Here is a 21,474-nt window from a genome sequence, read left to right as displayed (position 1 = left end):
CAGTGGCCACCTTGCTTCACCACGTGGCAGCTGACTTTGAGCCACCTGGATGGAGGTTGGAGGGTTACTTCTCCTCTTCCCCCTTCATGACTACCCTTACGTCCATAATTCCTCCTTCCCTGGGAAGGGCAAGGCAAGCAGGAGCTCGCCTTGCTGAGATTTTTCTGGACTCAAAGAAGACTATATCCCTTCACAACAGTTTCTCCCCAGAATATGGCATGCAGCCATCAGAGCACAGAGACCCAAACAAGGGTGAAGGACTTGCCTGAGGTAACACAGCCAAGACTGGAGCTTAGATTTCTGATTCTAAGTCTGATTTTATATGTTCCACAAGTAACTCAAGGCTACAGGAAGAGAAAGAAAGCAGCCTTTAGTATGGAAATTCCTGGAGCCAGAGACCAATTTGCTTCAAGCCCTCAGGCCCATGAACTTCTGGAATGATAATAACTTTGGACTCCAGTATGAGAGCTTCTGATTTTATTGCAGGTCTGCCTAACTTGAGGGCACACACCCTTTTCCATTGTACACTGAGCCTCCCAAACGGAATACTTCGGGACCTACCAGCTGCCATGTTTGAGGTGCCCAAGAGGGGCCCATGTGACAAGGTACTGATGTCTCCAGCCAGCAGCCAGCAACTATTGAGGCTTGCCATCAGCCACATGAATGAGCTTGGAAGCAGATCCTCCTCCAGTCAAGCCTTGCAATGACTGCAGCCCCAGCCAATAGCTGGACTACAACTCGTGAGATACTCTGAGTTGGTGAACCTAGCTAATCTGACCCAGAGACTGTGGGCTAATAGATATTTCTTATTAGGAGATCTAAGATAATGAAGGAGGGAATGGCTGGCTGCATGTGTAGACAGGCTTACCTGGCAGAAGAGAAGCTGGCAGGATTGCAGGGGCAATGGGAGAGGGCAACTAGAGAGGAGGAACCCAGTCAGATGGGGGAGAAGGAAGCTGTGGGAAATAGGGCAGGTAAGCCAGCACCCAGCCAGCTCAGGACAGGGAAGCTGGGGAAGTGATTTGGCTGCCATATCAGTGCTCAGCCGGCTCCCTCTGAGAGTGAGTAAAAAGCCACCAGGTGACCAGGGGCACATGCTGGTGCCCAGCAGGCTTGCAATAAGGGTGGCACTGTGGGGACACCCACAGGTGGGTGACCAGCTCAGGGAGAGTAAGAAAGCGGGGGACGGTGAAACAGGATGAGCGGCCTGAATCTCAGATGGTTCTGTGAGCTGGTGCCGAAGGGGCTGTAGGGGGACGGAGACTGATCAGGTGGGCTGACAAGCACCCACCCACTCTAAGAGAGGAACTGAGCAGTGAAGAGGTGGTATGATAGGAGTCCAAATGCCCGAGTGAATGAGAGGGAAATGGAGAGTCAGCTGATAAACTGACAGGCTCCCAACTGGCAGAAGGAAAGCAAAGCTGGGAGAGGCAGCTGGTGAGCTGTCAGGTGCCCAATCAGCCCAGAGAAGAAGGGAGCCAGAGAGCATCCAGCTGGGTGTCAGGTACCCAGCTGGCAACCTGGGAGAAGGGGAGCTGTGGGAAAAGCTGACTCACAACAAGGAACTGAGACTGAAATTTTTTGGGTTTTTTGCTTTGCTTTTTCCCTCTATATCAAGGTACCTTACCTGCAGGGGGTGGGCCAGGGACAACCTGACTGATTAGTGAGCACTGGCAACCTGAGATGGTCTAGGAGGGTAGCCTGGTTTTTACTTTGTGTTTTCCTCTGTTTTAGTGTTTTTTTTCTTTTTTCTTTTCTCTTCTTATTTCAGTTATTTTTCTTTCTCTCATTTTTTCCCACTTCCTACTCTTTCATTTGAACTTCTCTTGTTCAGTCTTCTTTTTTCTCTTCTCATCTTTCCACTCTTTATTATCATTATTGCTTTCCTGTTACTTTTTTCTTTCTTTTTCACCTTTTTTATTATGATTCCTTTTTATTTCTTTTAAATTTTTTAATTTTTAAAGACGTTTTAGATAACATAAATGTTACATTGAAAATATAGGGATTCGCATATACCTCATCCCCTCCCCCTCCCACTGTTTCCCCCATTTCACAACATCTTTATTAGTGTGGTACTTTTGTTACATTTGATGGACACATACTGAAGTATTGAAGCTACTAACCATGGTCTACAGTTTACATTATGGTTTGTACTTTGCATTGCACAGTTTTACAGCTTTTTTTTATGCTTAATTTTTTTTATTATGGTAAAGACAGCTAGCTGTGACAGGATAACACTCCAACAGAACAAGTACAATTAAGAGACTTGCATTTTAATCCCAATCCCAGTTTTGCCTCTTCTTAGCTGTGCCTCCTTGGGCAGAGATAGCTAACCTCTCTGAGCCTTAGGTTCTCATCTACAGGGGGTCAACGTCTATTCCATAGATGCAAGACTTAAATTCAGTAATGGGTATAAAGTACAAGGCACAGTGCCTGGCATATAGAAAACAAATACTAACTGATATTAGTTCTTAGTATGTTAACAAATCCTCTCCTTATTCTTAGGATGTTATGTGTAAATGCGAAGAAATAATGGAAAGCTAAGATACAGTCCCAGCTCTCCAGGAGACAAAACGTGGTGATTTTGAACCTATGACAGACAGGGAGGAGGCCTTAAGGTAGAAAAGAACTCCACAAAGTGTCTCACGCTTTGTTTAATCTTAAGAATTTAACAGGCTCTTGTCTTCAGATATAAATTATAATGTTACAGAACAAGTAGTGAATTCCACAGTTTAAAGACTAAGAAAGTCTACACGGTGTTAATTTCTAGCAACAGTCTCACCAATCTGGTTTTTAAAAAAAAGTCATCGCTGCCCCCATTCCAGTAGATGTGCACCATGCCAGAGAGGAAGGTCCAGAACAGGACGTAGTGAAGAGGATCTGAAGAGACCTCCTGTAAAAAGAGGTCTTCGTGATTTGAAATATTTGTTCCACCGCCTTCCTGCTTTGAGAATTAGGAGCAGGGAGAGCAGGATGGAGGCAAGCAGGTAGAAGATGAAGCCGTAGAGGCCGGGGAGGCCAAGGATGCCGGCAGGGGCCCCCGACAGCGCGGACACTGAGGTCAGGCCACGATCCAGGACGGAGGCGTCACCCGGCACAGCCGCCTCGCTGGTAAACCGCGGCCCTTCCCGCTCGGCCACCACCGCGGCCACCGCGCGCGCCCGGGCTCAGCCTCTGCTAGCTCGTGGAGCAACCGGGAGCTGGAATACGGCAGCGGACGCAAGTCACTCGGCGTTTCCTCTGACAGACAGGGATAGGATTTCCCAGCGGCGCCACCTTGCGCTGGAGGCTGCTGGGAGGGCGTATAGGTTTTGATAAACTGCTTAATGGCCTATATCTGTCATTGCAATGTCATGCAGAATAATTCCAATCTCCCCCAAATGCCCTATGTTACACTTATTCTTAATTCTCCTTCTACTCAGAACCTCTGGTAACTGCCACCTTTATATCAATGTTACAAGTTCTTCCATTACTAGAATAATGATGTCTGCTTTAAACCAAGAGGTACTTTCTCACACACAGTCTGTTGCCATGTGTTGACCCCAGATGGCGGGGGATGTCTGCAAGTGCTCAGCCTTCCTCTTCCTCCTAAGGCTCCGTGGTCCCAGCTTCTTCTGATTTTAGCTGCAGGCTGGCATAAGGCTTGTCTCTCTTCCCAGGGCTCATCTCATTCTGGGCTCAGCTGCTCTGCTCTCTCTCCACAAGGCTGGCTGTGAACTATCAGGACTGGCTTGGCTCTCTCCTCCGGGCTCCAGCATCAAAAACTCAACTTTCTGTGTTCTCCTTCTCCATGAGTTTACTTCCCTCTCTTTGATTAAGCATCCATTTATGTAGCCCAAGGCTGTAGGCTAACTGTAGGTGGGGAGACTCAAACTGAGTAACCCTAATGACATTGTCAAATAAAGGCCCTAATCTTAATTTAATAAAGTAAAAGTGAAACCCCTGCATCTAATATAATTTAATATGCCCAGAGGAACAGACCAGTTTACAAACACAATGCAATATCAATTTTTGGAATTCATAAACAATACCAAACTGCCATACTTCATACTCTGAATTCCAAAAAGACATTACAATATTAAAAAAAAAACAAAACCTTAAATCAGTAACAATGTTAAGTACAAAATCATATTACAATTGGTTTAAAGAAATACAGTTTGTCCTGGGGCAAAGTCCCAACTGACTATAGACCTCTTAAACTTACAAACCATTTATTTGCTTCCAATATACAAAGGGACAAAGGATAAACATTTACATTACCATAAGGAGAAATTGGGAAGGAAACATGAGTCATGGGTCCGGAACTGTTCTGAAAACCTGCAGGGTATACTTCATTAGATTTTAAAGTCTGAGAGTCATTCTCAAGATGATGGTTTCTTCTCTCTGGGACCTCATGGGGTCCACCCTTTCCACAGGCTTGCCCAATGGTCATTTTCTTGCTTCCACCCTCATCAAGCATCTGGGTGGTGACTGAGCTCCAGACCTCATGCTCCAAGAGCATTGGGGTGAGGGCCACACCTTCCCTGATCTCTGGAGTATAGTCTTAAACCCTCTAGTAGAGTGAGGTTGAAGGCAACATCCTCCCTAATCTTTGGCATACAGACCCAACCCCCCTCAGAGGAACAAGTTGGTGACCTGGACTTCCTGAATCCATGGGGGACAAGCCCACCCCTCTCAGATCTATGGGATGTCAACTTTATCCTCCCTAAGCCATGGGGAATGTGCTCTACCCTTTCTGCATCCTGAAGCAGCCAAACTTTCCCTGAACAGTGGGCAGGAACATCTACCTCTTCAACTGCTGGGGCAGTCATCCTCTCTGTACAAATGGGTGGGGTTCCTCTCTTGGCCAAGGAGATGTCTTAATTCCAGATCTCAGCTTCCATGGTTTTCCTCTTAAAGCCATTTTCCCTTCCATCTTTCCCCTGCATGTCCCTTTTAATCCAAGCTTGTTGGTTTAGAATGCAGGAAGCAGGGGTCCAAGCCATCAGACAGCAAAGCTTTCCACAAGTCTTTCCTAGATAACTGTGTTTTCAATTCTGACTTGAAAGTTCCAAGTTTAGTTAATTCCTCAAATAGGGCACTATCATCTGGGGGTTTGATTTCCTGAGGCTTGGAGTTTCTGAAATCAGTTTCTAGTTTAATTGTGCCCAAAAATTTAGTTCTCAGCTTACCTCTTTCATCTAGCATTTTACTATAAGCTACTAGGAAAAGCAAGTCACATTCTCTGAGTTCATTTTGGAAAGTTCTTCAGCTAAATGCACAGGCTTGCCATTTTCAAATTCTGCCTTCCATAAAGCACAGTAGTTAATCTTGCTAAGATCTCTGTTGACTTTAAAACACAGACCACCTTTCCTCCAGTTTCCAGTAATAGTTTCATCATTTACTTCTACAGCCTCATAAAAAAGTCTCTTTAGTGTCCATATTCCTATCAACAGTCTGTTCAAAGCAATCTAGGACTTTTCTATGAAACATGCCACAAGTCCTCCAAAAAATACCCCTTACCCATTTATAAAACTCTTCCAGCATTTTGGTACTTGCAAAAGCACTACCCTAGTTCTGGTACCAAATTCTGTACTGGTCAGCCAAAGGGGTGCTGATGCAAAATACCATAAATGTGTTGGCTTTTGTAAATGGTATTTATTTGGGGTAGAAGCTTACAGTTACCAAGCCCTAAAGTATCCAACTTAAGGTACCACAAAAGGTTCTTTCTCACCCAAAGTCTGTTGCCATGGGTTGACACAAGATGGCAGTCAATGTCTGCAAGGGTTCAGCCTTCCTCCTTCCTCTTAAGGATCTGTGGTCCCAGCTTTTTCTGATCTCAGCTGTAGGGTGGCATAAGGCTCATCTTTCTTCCCGGGGCTTGTCTCTTTCTAGGCTCAGCTGCTCTGCTCTCTTTACAAAGCCAACTGTGAACTATCAGGTGAATGGCTTGGCTCTCTCCCCAGGGCACCAGCATCAAAAACTCAACTCCTCAACACTCTGTATTTTCCTTTTCCATCTATTTGCTTCCCTCTTTTTGATTGAGCATCCATTTATATAACCCAAAGCTATAGGCTACCTGTAGAACGGGACTCAAACTCAGTCACCCTAATGGCATAGTCACATAAAAGCCCTAATCTTGATTTAATAAAGTAAAAGTGAAACCTCTGAGTCAAAAACAATCTAATACACCCAGAGGAACCGACCAATTTACAAACACAATCCAATATCTATTTTTGGAATTCATAAACAATACCAAACTGCCATAGAGTCCAACCCTGATACACTAGGGAAAAAAGTTATCATCTATTTCAAGGTTAGGCCCACTGATGGGTTGCTGATTTCCTGGGGTTGTCTGCTCTGCCTGTAGTCTCCCATTGTCTCTAGAGCCCTCAGGAGCACCCCCTGCTTGAAGCACTGTTTACTGCAGCAGTCAGGGAGCTCTTCCTAAGAGGTATAAAAATGTAGCCTCTGGAATGGCCTCCTGACTCACTTTGAAATCTCTTAGCCTTAAAAACTCATTTGTATTTAATATTTTTCCCTTTCAGTCAAGGTCTTTCTCCAGATACATCACTAATTGGTGCTTGGTAATAATCCCTTGGAACCAGGGAGGCTCATCACCAGGAGTCATGTCCCATCTGGGGGGAAGGTAGTGAGTGTATATGTTGAGTTTAGATTAGAGAGAGGCCACATTTGAGCACCAGGAGGCTTTCATGAGGTAACTCTTAGGCAATATATAATACTAGACTAAATTTCCATTTCACAGGAACAAGGTTCATAAGCACAAGGATCAATATCAAGGGCCTGGCATATTATTGACCTGTCCTCCTTTGCTAGGCATTGGCCATATACTCTATGGATTCTTGCCACTCTATTAGAGAATGTAGTAGGACTTCTCAGGGTGGGAATTCAATATTCTTTCAGTTATTGTATGGGTCCCTACTCAATGAGACAATACCCCATAACCACCTGAACACATTCATAGTCCATAGAGGCATGCCCCAGGTGCATCCCTCCTTGTACATCCCTCCACCACTGACACCCCACACCAGTGCTCTCCTCTGCCACAAATGTGACATTTCTTTTCTTTTTATGATTTTTCACTCTTTTTTTCTGACTCTTTTATTGTTCCTTTTCCACCCTTTTTAAATTATTATTTATTCTTTTTCTCTTTCTTTTTCTTTCCTTTTTGGTGGACCTAATTTTTTTTGCAGGGGAGGGACATGTATAACTACAAAGTTATAGAATAAGTGAAACCAAGTATCAAAAAGGACCCTTAACATAAAACAAAATAAAATAAGGTCCTAGACTAGAAAGAGAAGGTAACCAACTGAATAAACCCATGAATACCAGACAAAAAAGTACACGCAACACTAAGAAACAAGAAGATATGGCCCAGTCTAATGAACAGCCTAAAAAGCAGGAGCCACAGAATATAGAACAACTTATCAAGGATGTCCAAACAAATATCATGAATTAACTTGATGTTCAGTCACAAAATAAGTCTCTATAATTTCAAAAATATTGAATAATACAATGTATTTTCTCCAATGGAATGTAACTAGAAATCAAGAACAGAGGGAGAACTGGAAAATTCACAAATATGTGAAAAGAAACAATGCGCTCTTATACAATCAATGAGTCAATGAAGAAATTAGGAGATATCTTCAAGCAAATAAAAACAAAAACACAACCTACAAAAACTTATGGGATAAAGCAAAAGAAGTATAGAGGAGGAAATTTAAGGCTAACATTAAAAGAGAAAAACGATCTAAAATTGGAGACCTCACCTCACAACTGAATGGACTAAAAAAATAAGAGCAAACTAAATCCAAAGCAAAAGAAAGAAGGAAATAACAAAGATTAGAGTGGAGATAAATGAAACAGAAAATTTTTTAAAAAAGATACAACAAAACCAAAGTCTTGGAAAAGATCAACAAAATTGACAAAACTTTATCTACACTGAGAAAGTAAAAAAGAGAGAGTACCCAAATAATTAAAATCAAAAATGAAAGGGGAGACATTACTACAGACAAAAGTATTATAGCAGGATATTATGAACAACTGTGTGTCATCAAATTAGATAAACTGGATGACTTGGACACATTCCTAGAAACACACAAACTACCTAGATTGATAGAAGAAGAAATAGAAGGTCAGAAAAATCAATAATAAGTAAAAAGATTGAATCAGTCATCAAAAATTTCCCAGTAAAGAAAAGCCTTGGACCCATAGGCTTCACTGGTGAATTTTACAAAATATTCCAAGATGATAAACACCAACTCTGCCCAAACTCATTCCAAAAACTGAAGAAGAAGGAACACTCCCTAATTCATTCTATGTGACCAACATCATTCTAACATCAAAGCTAGATAAAGATACAAGTAAAGAAAATTGCAGACTAATATCCCTTACAAATATAGATGTAGAAATCCTTGACATAGTACTAGAAAACTGAATCCAATCACATATGAAAGAATTATACAGCATGATCTAGTGAGATTTCTACCAGGTAGCAAGAATGGTTCATGTAAGAAAATCAATTAACATAATATAAAACATTCATAGAATGAAAGGGAAAAGCATTATACTCTCAACTGATATGGAAAGGTCATTTGACAAAATCCAGCACACCTTCTTGATAAAAACTTGAAAACTAGGAATAGAAAGAAACTTCCACAATATGACAAAGACACACATGAAAAACCCATAACTAATATCATACTCAACGATGAAAGACAAAGTTTTTCCTCAAAGATCAAGAACCACACAAGGATACCGACTGTGGTGGTTTGAAACATTGCCTTAAAGTTCTCTTGATTTGGACATTTTCTCAACCTCAAATGTGTAAGCTAATAAATTCCCTTTGTTAAAACTTTTGGATCCAGTCAGCCATTTCAGTACAAGTCAGGATTGGAGGTACAGTTATCCAGGAAGCATCTGTGGAAAGTCCTACTTTCTGACCGACTGGATACCTGAATACTATATGCAAAACTGACTAACTTTTTGTGAGATCTGTATGACCAAAACCACTGCCAGCTGGAACTATAAAGAAAAGAAAAGGACTGATCAGAGGAAAAGTCACTTCAAAGGCAGAACCATGGAAGCTGAGGTCTGAATCAAAGACATCTTCTTGGGCCACCCATGTTTGTAGAAAGTGTCAGTATGCCCTGGCACTTGTGGAGGGCAGGTCTTCTACCCCATTAATTAGGAAGAGTGCTGCCATTCCAGTCTTCACACAGGGTGGGGCATATTCCCCAGGTAATGCAGAGAGATTGGCTGACATCCCAGTGTTCTGAGAAGGTTGAGCCTGTACCCTAAAGACTGTGGAGAGTCAGGCCATTATCCATATTTGAAAAGGGTGGAGGCTTCACCCCAGTGTTTGGGGAGAGTATGGTTACTGTGCAAGTAGTTGGAAAGGGTGGAGCTGCCACCCCATTAGGCCCAGAGGACAAAACATGATTCCATAGATGAATCTCAGACCTTGAAATCTAATGGAGTATGCACTGTAGGGTTTCAGAATAGATTAGAACCTGTGACCCTCTTTTCCTTACAATTTCTCCCTGTGGGAACCAGATGAGAATGCTTATCTTATACCTATACCTCCTTTGTATCCTAAAAGCAGATAACTTGTTGTCTAGGTTTCAAAGGGCCACAGACCAAGGGGAATCATGCCCTAAGAGAGACCACACCTATAACTGACTTGTATAAGACTTTGTACTTAGTATTGTTACTGAAATAAGCTAAAAGTTTGTGGGATATTTTGATGGAATGAATGTATTTTGCATATGGAAGGAACACATCTTTTTGGGGTCCTGAAGTTTGAACATGGTAGTTTGAAACAATATGTGCCCCAGAAAAACATGTTCTTAAATTTTTTTTTTTAATTAATTTTTTTTTATTGACTTTGTAATAATGTTACATTAAAAATATATATGTGAGGTCCCATTCATCCCCACCCCCCCCACCCCCCCTCTCCCCCCCCAACAACACTCGTTTCCATCATCATGACACATCCATTGGATTTGGTAAGTACATCTTTGGGCACCTCTGCACCTTATAGACAATGGTCCACATCATGGCCCCCACTCTCCTCCATTCCATCCAGTGGGCCCTATGAGGATTTACAATGTCCGGTGATTACCTCTGAGGCACCATCCAGGGCAGCTCCATGTCCCAAAGACGCCTCCATCTCTCATCTCCTCCTGCCCTTCCCCATACCCATCGTCCACCATGTCCACTTTTCCCAATTCCATGCCACCTCTTCTATGTGGACATTGGATTGGTTGTGTCCATTGCACCTCTATGTCAAGAGGAGGCTCAGATTCCACATGGATGCTGGATGCAGTCCTCCCATTTTCAGTTGTAATCACTCTAGGCTCCACGGTGTGGTGATTGTCCTTCTTCAACTCCATCTTAGCTGAGTGTGGTAAGTCCAATAAATCAGATTGTAGGTGCTGGAGTCTGTTGAGGCTCAGGACCTGGCTATCACATTGTCGGTCCAGAGATTCAAATCCCCTAAATATATCTTAAACCCCAACGTTAACTGCACCTCCGGCACATTAGCATGAAAGACTTATGAAGGGAGATCCCATCTGAGTCCAGATTCATCACACATACACACCATTTCCAAAGAGGGGCCATCTGCCCTGATAGTTAACCCCATCGGCCATGACCATAACTCTCATGGGTCTCTTTAGCCTTCAAAGGAACTATTATCTGGGGGTTGTATCTGCTTTATCTGTCTCTCTGACTCTGCTCAGTTGTGCATGAGGGCAATCCTTCTGCCAGCCTCCAGACTCTTTTTTAGAAACTCGTAGCCATATAAACTCATTTCTCCTTTCCATTTCCCCCTTACTTTAGGTCAAACAGCATTTTAAAGTCATGGTATTTTATGTAGACATGGATATTCTGCTGATCCGCATTGAACCTTCCGTATAAGGTCCTTTTCCAGTTGCATTATCAGTTGGTATTTGATAATGGTCCCTCGTTGCCAGGGAGGCTCATCCCCAGGTGTCATGTCCCACGCTGGAGGGAAGGCATTGCATTTACATGCTGAGTTTGGCTTCGAGACTGGCCACATTTGAGTAACATGAAGGCTGACAGGAGGAAATTCCCTGGCACAATGTTGCTCTAGGTCTTGTTCTTATTTTAGGTTTATCAGCTCACAAGCACAGTCATTAGCATCAGGGGCTCATCGTTGAACCCTCACTCCCTCCCGGTCCCCGCCGCTGTACCTGGGAGACTGTCGCTGCTCCCCTAGGGACCACGACAGAGCACCACTGGCCAGGAACCCAGTACCCCCCCTGCTGTGGTTTCCAATTGTTGCCACCATGAGTATATGCAATCATTACCATGCACCCTGGACATATGTTCTGTATAGCTCCCTGTCAGCCATATATCACCTGTCATTGGTATCCCATACCAGTATTCCTCCTTTGCCATTGTTGAAACACTCTGTGATCCAGAACTCCCCGAAATTTGAGGCCCAATATAATGTCATGGTCCCTTACTAGGGAATGGCATATAGCGATGGGTTTAAAGGATAGATAAAGACATGTTCTTAAATTTAATCCATTCCTGTGGGTGTGAACCCATTGTAAGTATGACCTTTTGACAAGCTACTTTAGTTAAGATTAATGAGGTGGCCCACATCATTCAGGATGAGTCTTAATCCTCTTATTGGTGCCCTTTATAAAAGGAATGAATACAGAGAGAGAGAAAAAGCCATGGAAGCAAGAAGGTGAAATGAACAAAACCCAGAAAAGGAAAGAGAGACCAGCAAGCACCACCATGTGCCTTGCCATGTGGCGGAAGAACCAAGGATGGCTATCAGCTAGTCTTTGGGAAGGAAGCATCACATTGAAGATGACTTGATTTGGACATTTTCTCAGCCTCAAAACTCTAAGTGAATACATTCCTATTGTTCGACGAACATTTTCATAGTATCTGCTTCTAGCAGTGTAGGAACTAAAACACCAACTTTCCCCACTGTTATTCAATATTGTACTGGCAGTTCTAGCTCAAGTAGTTAGGCAAGAAAAACTAATGAAACATCCAAATGGGAAAGGAAGAAGTAAAACTTTCCATGTTCTCAAATGGCATGACCCTCTAATAGAAAATCCTGAACAATCCAAACCATAGCAAATAGAGCTTATAAACAAATTCAGCACAGTGGTAGGTTACAAGATCAACAAAACTTAGCAGACTTCTATATACTAGTAGTGAATTTAGAAGGAAATGAAGAAAAAATTCCATTTCACAACAGCAGTTTAAAAAAATCAAATACCTAGGAATAAATTTAACTTAGTGTTTCAAGGGTTTGTACATGGAAATCTATAAAACATTACTAAAAGAAATCAAAGAATACCTAAATAAATGGAAGGACATTCCTTGTTGATGGATTAAGAGACTAAATATTGTTAACATATTAATTCCATGCGCAGCCATATGCAAATTCAATTCAATCTCAATAAAAATTCCAACAGCCTTATTTGCAGAAATGGAAAAACACATCTCAAATTCATGTGGAAGGGCAAGGGGTCTTCAATACCCAAAACTATCATGAAAAAAATGAAGTTGGAAGATTGATGCCTCCTGATTTTACAGCTTATTACAAAGCTGCAGCGGTCAAAATGGCATGCTAACTGGCACAGAGACAAACAAGTAAGTCAATGAAATCAAATTTAAAGCTCACATCTATGACATTTGATTTTTTTGAGACATCAACTTCTTTTATTTTTCCTTAAATCCTCTTCTTTTTTGATATTCACGCACATTTTAAAGAGTTATAATAACAATGTGGATGTGGTCCTTATTTTAAAATAATTCCATAAACATTTTCTTTATTGCTTTTTGACAAGGGTGCCAAGTCCACTTGATGGGGGAATAAGTCTCTTCATCTTCAAAAATAATATTAGGAAAATTGAATATCCATGTGCAAAAGAATGAAGGTAGACCCCTACCCAACACTATACATAAATTGACTCAAAATAGATCAAATACCTAAATATAAGAGCTCAACCTTATAAATTCTTAGAAGAAATCATAGGGGAGCATCTTCAGAACCTTGTGTTAGTCAAAGGTTTCTTAGACTTTACATCAAAAACAAGCAAACAGGGAAGCAGATTTGGCTCAACAGATAGAGCAGCTGCCTACCACATGGGAGGTCCAGGGTTCAAACCCAGGGCCTCCTGACCAGTGTGATGAGCTGGCCCATGCACAGTGCTGATGCACGCAAGGAGTGTCGTTCCATGTGCAGGGGTGTCCCCCGCATAGGGGAGCCCCATGTGCAAGGAGTGCGCCCCATAAGGAGAGCCGCCCAGAGCAAAGAAAGTACAGCTTGCCCAGGAGTGGCACCGCACACATGGAGAGCTAGCACAACAAGATGATGCAACAAAAAGAGACACAGATTCCCGGTGCTGCTGACAAGAATATAAGTGGACACAGAAGAACACACAGTGAATGGACACAGAGAGCAGACAACGGGGGGGGGGGGGGGGGGGGGGTGGCAGGGAGGGAGGGAGGGGAAGGGGAGAGAAATAAATAAAAAATAAATCTGTTTAAAAAAAACAAGCAAACAAAAGAAAAAATAGATAATTGGAACTTCATATAAATTTAAAACTTTGTGCAAAGGATTTCTTCATGAATTTAGAAGTACAATTGACAGAATGGGAGAAAATAATTAGAAACCACAAAACTGATAAGTATTTAATATCCAGAATATATAAAGAAATCTTCCATCTCAGTAATAAAAAAGACAACACAATTTAAAAAATGGGCCGAAGACTTGAATAATTTTTCCAAATAAGATGTGCAAATGGTCAATAAGCACATGAAAATATTCTCAACATCACTAGTCATTGAGGAAATGAAAATCAAAACCACAATGAGATACCATTCTATACCCACTAGAATGACTGTTATTTAAAAAATGGAAAATAACAAGTGTTAGAAAGGATGTGGAAAAATAGGAACAGTCATTTATTGATGATGGGAATGTAAAATTGTGAAGCTTCTGTGGAAAATAGTTTGGCAATTCCTCAAGAAGTTAAGTATAGATGAAACATATGACATAGCAATCCTACTTCTACGTATACACACTAAAGAATTGAAAGCAGAGACATAAACAGATATTTGCACACCAATGTTCATAGTGACATTATTCACAATTGCCAAAAGATGGAAGCAACCCAAGTGTCCATAAACAGATGAATGGATACACAAAATGTGGTACATATGTACAATGGAATATTATTAGTCATTAAAAGGAATAAAATTCTGATATATGGAAGAGGATGGATGAACCTTGAAGACATCATGTTGAGTGAAATAAGCCAAACACAAGAGAATAAATATTATGTAATCTCACTGATATGAAATAATTAGAATAAGCAAATTCACAAAATCAGAAACTTAAATACACGGGCTAAGGTAGGGATAGGAAATGGGGAGCTAATGCGTAAGTAGTATAGAATTTCTGTTTGGGGTTATGGAAAAGTTTGGGTAATGGATAGTGTGATGATTCCACACCCTTGTGAATATAATTAACACCACTGAATTATATATTTGAATGTGGATAAAAAGGAAATTTTAGGTTGTATATATGTTACTAGAATTAAAAAATTTAAAAACCCATAGGACTGTACAACACAGTGAACCTAATGTAAGCTATGAACTATAATAAATAATACAATCATAATAAATGATGAATAAAAACACAATTCATCAATTGCAACAAAGGCACCAACAACACTAATTCAAAGTTTTAATAATAGGGCAAACTATGTGTGAGGGGGTTATGTGGGAACACTGCATTTTATGCAAGGTTTTTTTGTAAAGCTATATCTTCTTGAATTAAAAAAAAAAAAAGAAATTTCTCTACTTACTACTGTCAGCGAGCCTCCTTAGAAGGCTACTCTGCTAGGTCCCATAGTCCTCCACTGGAGTCTGCTGTCTACCATCATCCTGGAGAGGTGATGAGAAAATTCCCAATGGTCTTTTCTGCAGAAATGGAAAAACAGATCCTAGAATTCATAAAGAATGCAAAGTACCCCCAAATTATCAAAACAATATTGGAATTGAAGAACAAATTTAGAGGACTACGCTTCCCAATTTCAAATCTTACTACAAAACTCTCTTCTATATTAGTAGAGGCAACTTCTCCACAGGATTGCAGCTTACCAGGAAATAGCTATTTCCCCACAGCCAAGACAAAATGATGGGTGTTTTCACTTCATTAATTTCCCAAGAACCTTAGAGACCCTCATCTTTAGGTGCTGGGCAATACCACTCTAGACTAGAATAAACATTGAGCTGAGCAATGCTGAGCTGTAATCAGTGGCTAAAGTTCTGCTGGGAGTCTTGTGGAGCTTCTCACTCTTGCTATCAAGCACAGTATCCCCCTCTTCTTCTTTAGTTTCAGGACACTAGAAAGATGGCCTTGATGTTTCTGAAGATAAGCCTGCCCTGCGGCTCCTCAGTAAGGAGACCCCCACTCCTTCAGTCAAGGACTTGGAAGTGCTGTTTCAGCAGATGGTAGCTGAGGGATTAGGAACAGCAAGTGAAAACTTAGATTCATAAATGTGGTTCCAAAAAGACGCAAAGAAACAGGGAAATAGCCTCAAGTATTATAGGACTGAACGTATTTCACTCATTTCTTTATTCCTTCCACAAATTCAGCATGTACTATGTTCCAGATGCTGAACCAGGCACTGGAGAGTCAGGGAAGCAACGAGCAACAGCAGGACCCCAGGATTCACGTGGCTCAAAGTCAGTTTAGAGTGAAGGAGAGATAGACATTAAGGAATTGCACAAATGCAAGATCATAACTGTGAGAAGTGGTGTGATTGAAGGTCAAAAGGTGCTATGGGAACATATAACAATTATTCCTGGTCTCAGCTGGGCTTTCAGAGAAAAGTCCCCTGATGCCTAAACTAAGATATAAGTGACAGATAGGAACTACCTGGGCTAAGTGCAGAAAAAAAAGAAGCATTTCAGAAAAAGGAAATAGCTGGTATGGAGACCCCCAGTGGAAAGCCACACCTTCTGTAACTAGAGGGAAGGGAATTAGTAAAAATGAAGATGCTCAAAAAACACAGGAAATTAACTGTGAAGAAATTTTTCAGAGAAAATGGGAGGGGAGGAAGGAAAAGGGGAAAGAAAAAACACAAAAGCATGTATTCTTGAAGCAAATCATAAGTCTGGGATTGCAAAAATATTTTAGTGCTATTATGTATATTTTGACTATGTGGGATATTATTGAGTACAAAAAATCTATGTCTAGTATATACGCAGAATTATTTTGTTTTCCAATAATAAACTTTTGTGCACAGCTTTATAATTAACAGAACCAACAGGTCTTGTTATGGTGAGGGCACATAAAATCAATACATGGGAGAATTTAGAACTGGTTTCCATACTCCCAAGTTCTACTATTGGCCTACCATGAATTAAATGGCCTCAAGCAACTCACTTAATCCTTTTGAGTCTCATTCTTCACATTTGAAAATTGAGATTGTTACAATAAATTATCTCTAATGTTCTTTCAAGTTCTAAAATCCTATATTTCTATAATTATTGTTGTAGTATCTGGTACCTTAAACTTAAAATAATTACCCAAGGGCTTCTGAAGTATGAATATCTATGTAAAAGGGCTGGGAAATACTTTAATTCAATCCTATTGGGGTTAATGATATCTTGTAACTTAAATTAGGCAATTTTAAGAAGCAGAATTGAAATCAATTCTTTCATGAAGGATTTTTTTTCAAAAGTTATCCATTTTGGGAAAACAATCCATTTTGAAAGTCTGGCAGAAATATTTGCTGACGGGAGTTAAGAACGAGAAGGAACTAGAGACATCTTGCAATGTTACAACTCATAAAATACTTACTAGACCATAGAAACCATAGAATACAGCATTTGAGACACAGATAGGACTCTGAACATTGTTTTCTTAATTAAAATTCTGTATTTAATTCATTTGATATATATTTTTAAAAGGAATGAGTAAAAAGAAAATCCAAAGCAGAACAATCATCAGGAAATACTGCTATGCTACTATAGATCTTGGTTATTTGTTTTTCAAGTTATGGCATAGTACCAGCTTCATGATGATGATGTAGTTAAAAATGTAATGAGGAATTGACACTGGTAGTTTTATAGGGCTTGAAGATTGGTTTTCATGCACCAGGCCTTTTTGTTATTTAAACTTTGTTAGTGTCATCATTTTTCTAGCTGTTGAATTTAACCTCTGAGCACTGCTGCCTGCAGGTCCATGCTTTGTGCTCACAAACAAATGGAATCCGTCACTCGACCCAGCGATCCATAGGGCATGTCATTCCACAGTAAAGTTTGCGTGAAATGAGGCCTCTTTATTTGTTTATATGTTTTAAGCAGTGTATAAACTTCTCAACTTATAAACCCTATCTATGATTTTAGTTATATGACTTCCATTACCAAAAAAAAAAAATCATTTAAAGACTAAGTCTTCACGCAGGTAAGGTAAAGAGTTATTTGAATAACTATACAATCTGAGGGCTAGACTCAGCCTCAAAAGTCTTCTAGAATAGTTTCCCAAGCATGCCTGAAAATAAGAATCACCTGGAATCTTGTTAAAAAAAAAAATTAAGTATTAGACCCCAACCGGGCACAACTGAATCAGAATTCTCAGTAGGCAAAACCTTGACTAAATAGTTAACAAGCGCTCTTAGGTGATACCTGAGAAATGCTGCTGGCAAAAAATTCTATCTGATGTTCAAATACTTTATGTATGTTAGAATCACCTATGGAGAGTTTCGTTTTGTTTGAATATTGATTCCAGTAACAAACTAAATCAGAACCTCCAGAATGAGATCTTGTAATCTTTTTAGGGAAGGGTTTTGTTTTTTTTATTTGTTTTGGTTTATTAATATTCCCCAGATGATGTTCCTGCCCAGGCCAGTTTGAGACAGCTACCAAGTTGGCTTCCCTGACAAGATTTATCCCATCTTCACTTGAACACTTCCAAGCGACAAGCGCAAGCCACTTCTGCCTAAAGAAATGACAAATATTTAGTTTTTTTAACTAAGAAAACTCAAATTTCTCCATTTTCCTTTTATACATAGATCTAACCAATCTCTAAAGAAGTAGATAATTAATTAGTTCATGTTATCAATGTACTGACAGTAAGTTAGTATGTAAAAAAGGGGAGCGATGGAAAGGGTAGGAGGGAAATGCAGTCAGTAGCTGTTATTTGGCATCACAAGCATACAAAAATTAGTTGACTGGCTAGCTTTTTAATGCTAACTGATAAACACATAAGGAGTATGGTAATATACAATATGACAGTGTATATTTTGAATAATATAAAACTTAGCTATTTGGGAATCGCTTTGAAGAAAATTCCTGTTCCCTCAATGGATACATTTCTTGTTCTAAATTGATGTTTTCAACGTCTTTAATATTTTCATAGATCACTAGAAATATATCAAGTCCAGTTTTTACATTTTTTCCAACAAATATGTATTGAGAGCCTAGTATATGCTGCATGGTTCTTGGCCCTGGGGATATAGCATGAAACAAGACCACTCAAAGTCCTTATCCCCTGTGACTTCCATCTGGCAGGAGCTAGGAAGGAAACAACTTATAGCCAAATAAATATATATAATAAAATAACTGGCAAAGATAAGGCTCTGAAGAAAACAAATCAGGATAAGTGACTAGAGAACGGCTGGAAGACTTTTAAGGAATAGAGCATCCAGTGCATCCCCATTAGCTAGCACTCATCAGTATAATTTATGGATGTGTATTGCCTTCCTCCATATGTGATTACAATGATGCTGGCAATGTTACTCCCTATATTTATGAATATAATTTAAACATACACACAAATTAAGACCTGTAAACTGCTCCAGAGAGCTTATCTGGCCAATCCCTGCTTTCCCATTACAGGCACCAATGCAGGCCCTGTCATTGTTTGCTGATTTTCCTACCCTCACAGGTTGCTCAATGCCTTGAATTAAAATGAGCCACGTCCATCACACTGCCATGTGCCAGGTCTGTCCACTGACAGTATCCCTCATTCATCATCAGCAGCAGCTCCCTTGTTGTCAGTTCAACATTTCCGGATGGGCCACTCAGTGAATGCCTCAGTGGAGGTTTCTTTGCTCTTCTTGTTGTGAAGCAGCTGCTCCAAGGTCCTGCTGCCATCCATCCTCAGCCAGTGTGCAGCCGGGCAGAGTGGCACTCACGGCACCACCATTTGTAGAATGGCTGTTTTCCAGAGCAGCTGCTAAAGGCTAGGCTGATGCTGTGTAGCTATTTATATAGGGATATCCCCCTTGTAGCCTGGCTACAGGATGATCAAACAATATGTCCAAATGAAAAATCGGGGCAAATTCACTACCTACCTCCACCTCTTTACAAAGAGGGAGCCAGAAAAAAGTGAGCTATGAACAAACACTAGCAAATGACTAGTTTACAAAAACATAGGATTAGCAAGCTTAAAATGTCTGGTATAGTATTATTGTGGGTGCTAACAAACAGAGTGATGCTAAGAGGCTCTAAGCATAGTTATAGAAAAGACCTGACCAAGTATGCACTATATTTTAACCAAACTGATAAGAAATAGCCACCAAGTGATATATATACAGGCTACACCTTTTATACCTTTAGTTTGAAAGATCTTTCGTATACATTATTTCTTTGTATGTTCACTGGGTTTTCATTGAAAGTATTTTCCAAATGTACCATACAAACAAAAATTTCATAAAATACTGTTTTTAAATATGTTGTTTAGAAAAGTTCTCTCTTTACTATCCATACACAGACCATGTCTACAGTTAACTCATAAATATCTATGTCCATGGAAGGATACCATGTAATAAATTAGTAGAAAACACAGTTACCCAAAGAACCATTATTCCACAGTTGTACCATGGAATTCAGTTAAGTCCATAGTATATCAAATATTCTGTTTCACAGATTTCACAACACACTCTTGCCTCCCCTGATACTGCTACCCTCTTCTCATCTTGAAACTTCCCTAAATCCATAACATCCATGACAGTGCCCTGGAGTCATCTCCTTCCTGCCTTTTGGATAACAACTTTCCTTTCTCCCTGCCTCTAAAGGTGGACGTGTTCCAAGCCTCGGTACACCATGCTTTGTCCTTTCCTGTAGTTACTCTCTTCTCCTAAGTTCTCATTCACCCTCACATCTTCAACTTTCATCTTCTGGGGCATGACTCAAAAGTCTCTATTTTCTCCCTTAAGATAGGCATACATAAGATCCCATATGGATTGCTCCATAAAGGGTACTGGAACTAATGGACCATCCACTGGAAAAAATTAATGTAGATCCTATCTTCACACTATACACAAAATTCAACTCTGGATGAATGAAAGAGCTACATTTTAAAAATAAAAAAGAAAGTTTTTCAATAAAAGTGCAGAGTAGACATAAAATCTGGAAATATAGACTATAAAATTATTTGTTTGTTTTTTTATTTTTACAGATTGAATCCCTTTGATGACTTCTGAAGCATGCTAAAGTCAATGTTTTTTTCAGTGAAAATCAAGACACAAATCAATGCATCACAGAGGCACATGCAGAGACTGATGGAATTATCATGTCAGTGTACCACATTTGTTGCAACTTAGTAGTGCATTGAACCATATGAAATTAATGAGGGCCAACACATTGAATTTATTGTATAATGTTAATGGAGCATATCACTTATTATAATACCACATCAAAAATAACATTTATTATGTATATTTATCTATGCTTCCAGACTTTCTGGTCACCCCTATAAGAAGAAAATATATGATTATTGTATTTAGAAGCATTGAGTAAGGGAGATCTTCCTATCCATGACATAAATTTCAAAGGCTATTCAGTAAATAAATATTTTTAAGTGCATTTTTAAAAAGACCCTCCAAAGAATGCTATCCGATAAAAGAGATAGCCTTTAGCAATTATGAAATTTCTATTTGCTTCTAAAGTTTTCTGATTTTTTAAAAAGACAATGAGCATATTATAACAGCTTGTTTGTAAAAATTTTAAAGCAATGGATATGAAAAGTACCTACATTTTTTTAACTACACCACTAATAATCTATGTATTAACTGGAATGATAGATTTCTCTGTTAAAAGAGTTAAGGACAGTTTAAAGATTGCTGATCAAAACACAAAGTGTAACTTGCCTCTGATGTCTTAAACTAATAAAGAAAAAATATTAAAGAATAACTTTTCCTGTCTAATGCAATGCAGGTAGAAAACCAGCTCTAGAAATCCAGATGAAAGAAGAGAAATAAATATAACTATTTTGGTTGGAAATGTCAGAATGAAGAAGAGATAGTTCTGAAAAACAATGGGGTAATAAATTATGGGTTAAAACAGTTTTCCCCCTAACTTTAGTCCTTGGACACTAGCACTTCAGAATATGTGTTATACAGGGTAAACAAACAGCTTCCATCATCCAAAAAGTCTGGAAGAAGTCAGGCTAAGTGTAAA

Source organism: Dasypus novemcinctus, chromosome 1 (genome assembly GCF_030445035.2).
Source record: "Dasypus novemcinctus isolate mDasNov1 chromosome 1, mDasNov1.1.hap2, whole genome shotgun sequence".
Lineage (NCBI taxonomy): Eukaryota > Metazoa > Chordata > Mammalia > Cingulata > Dasypodidae > Dasypus > Dasypus novemcinctus.
The sequence above is the reverse complement of the archived record's forward strand: the minus strand, read 5'-3'. Positions refer to the sequence as shown.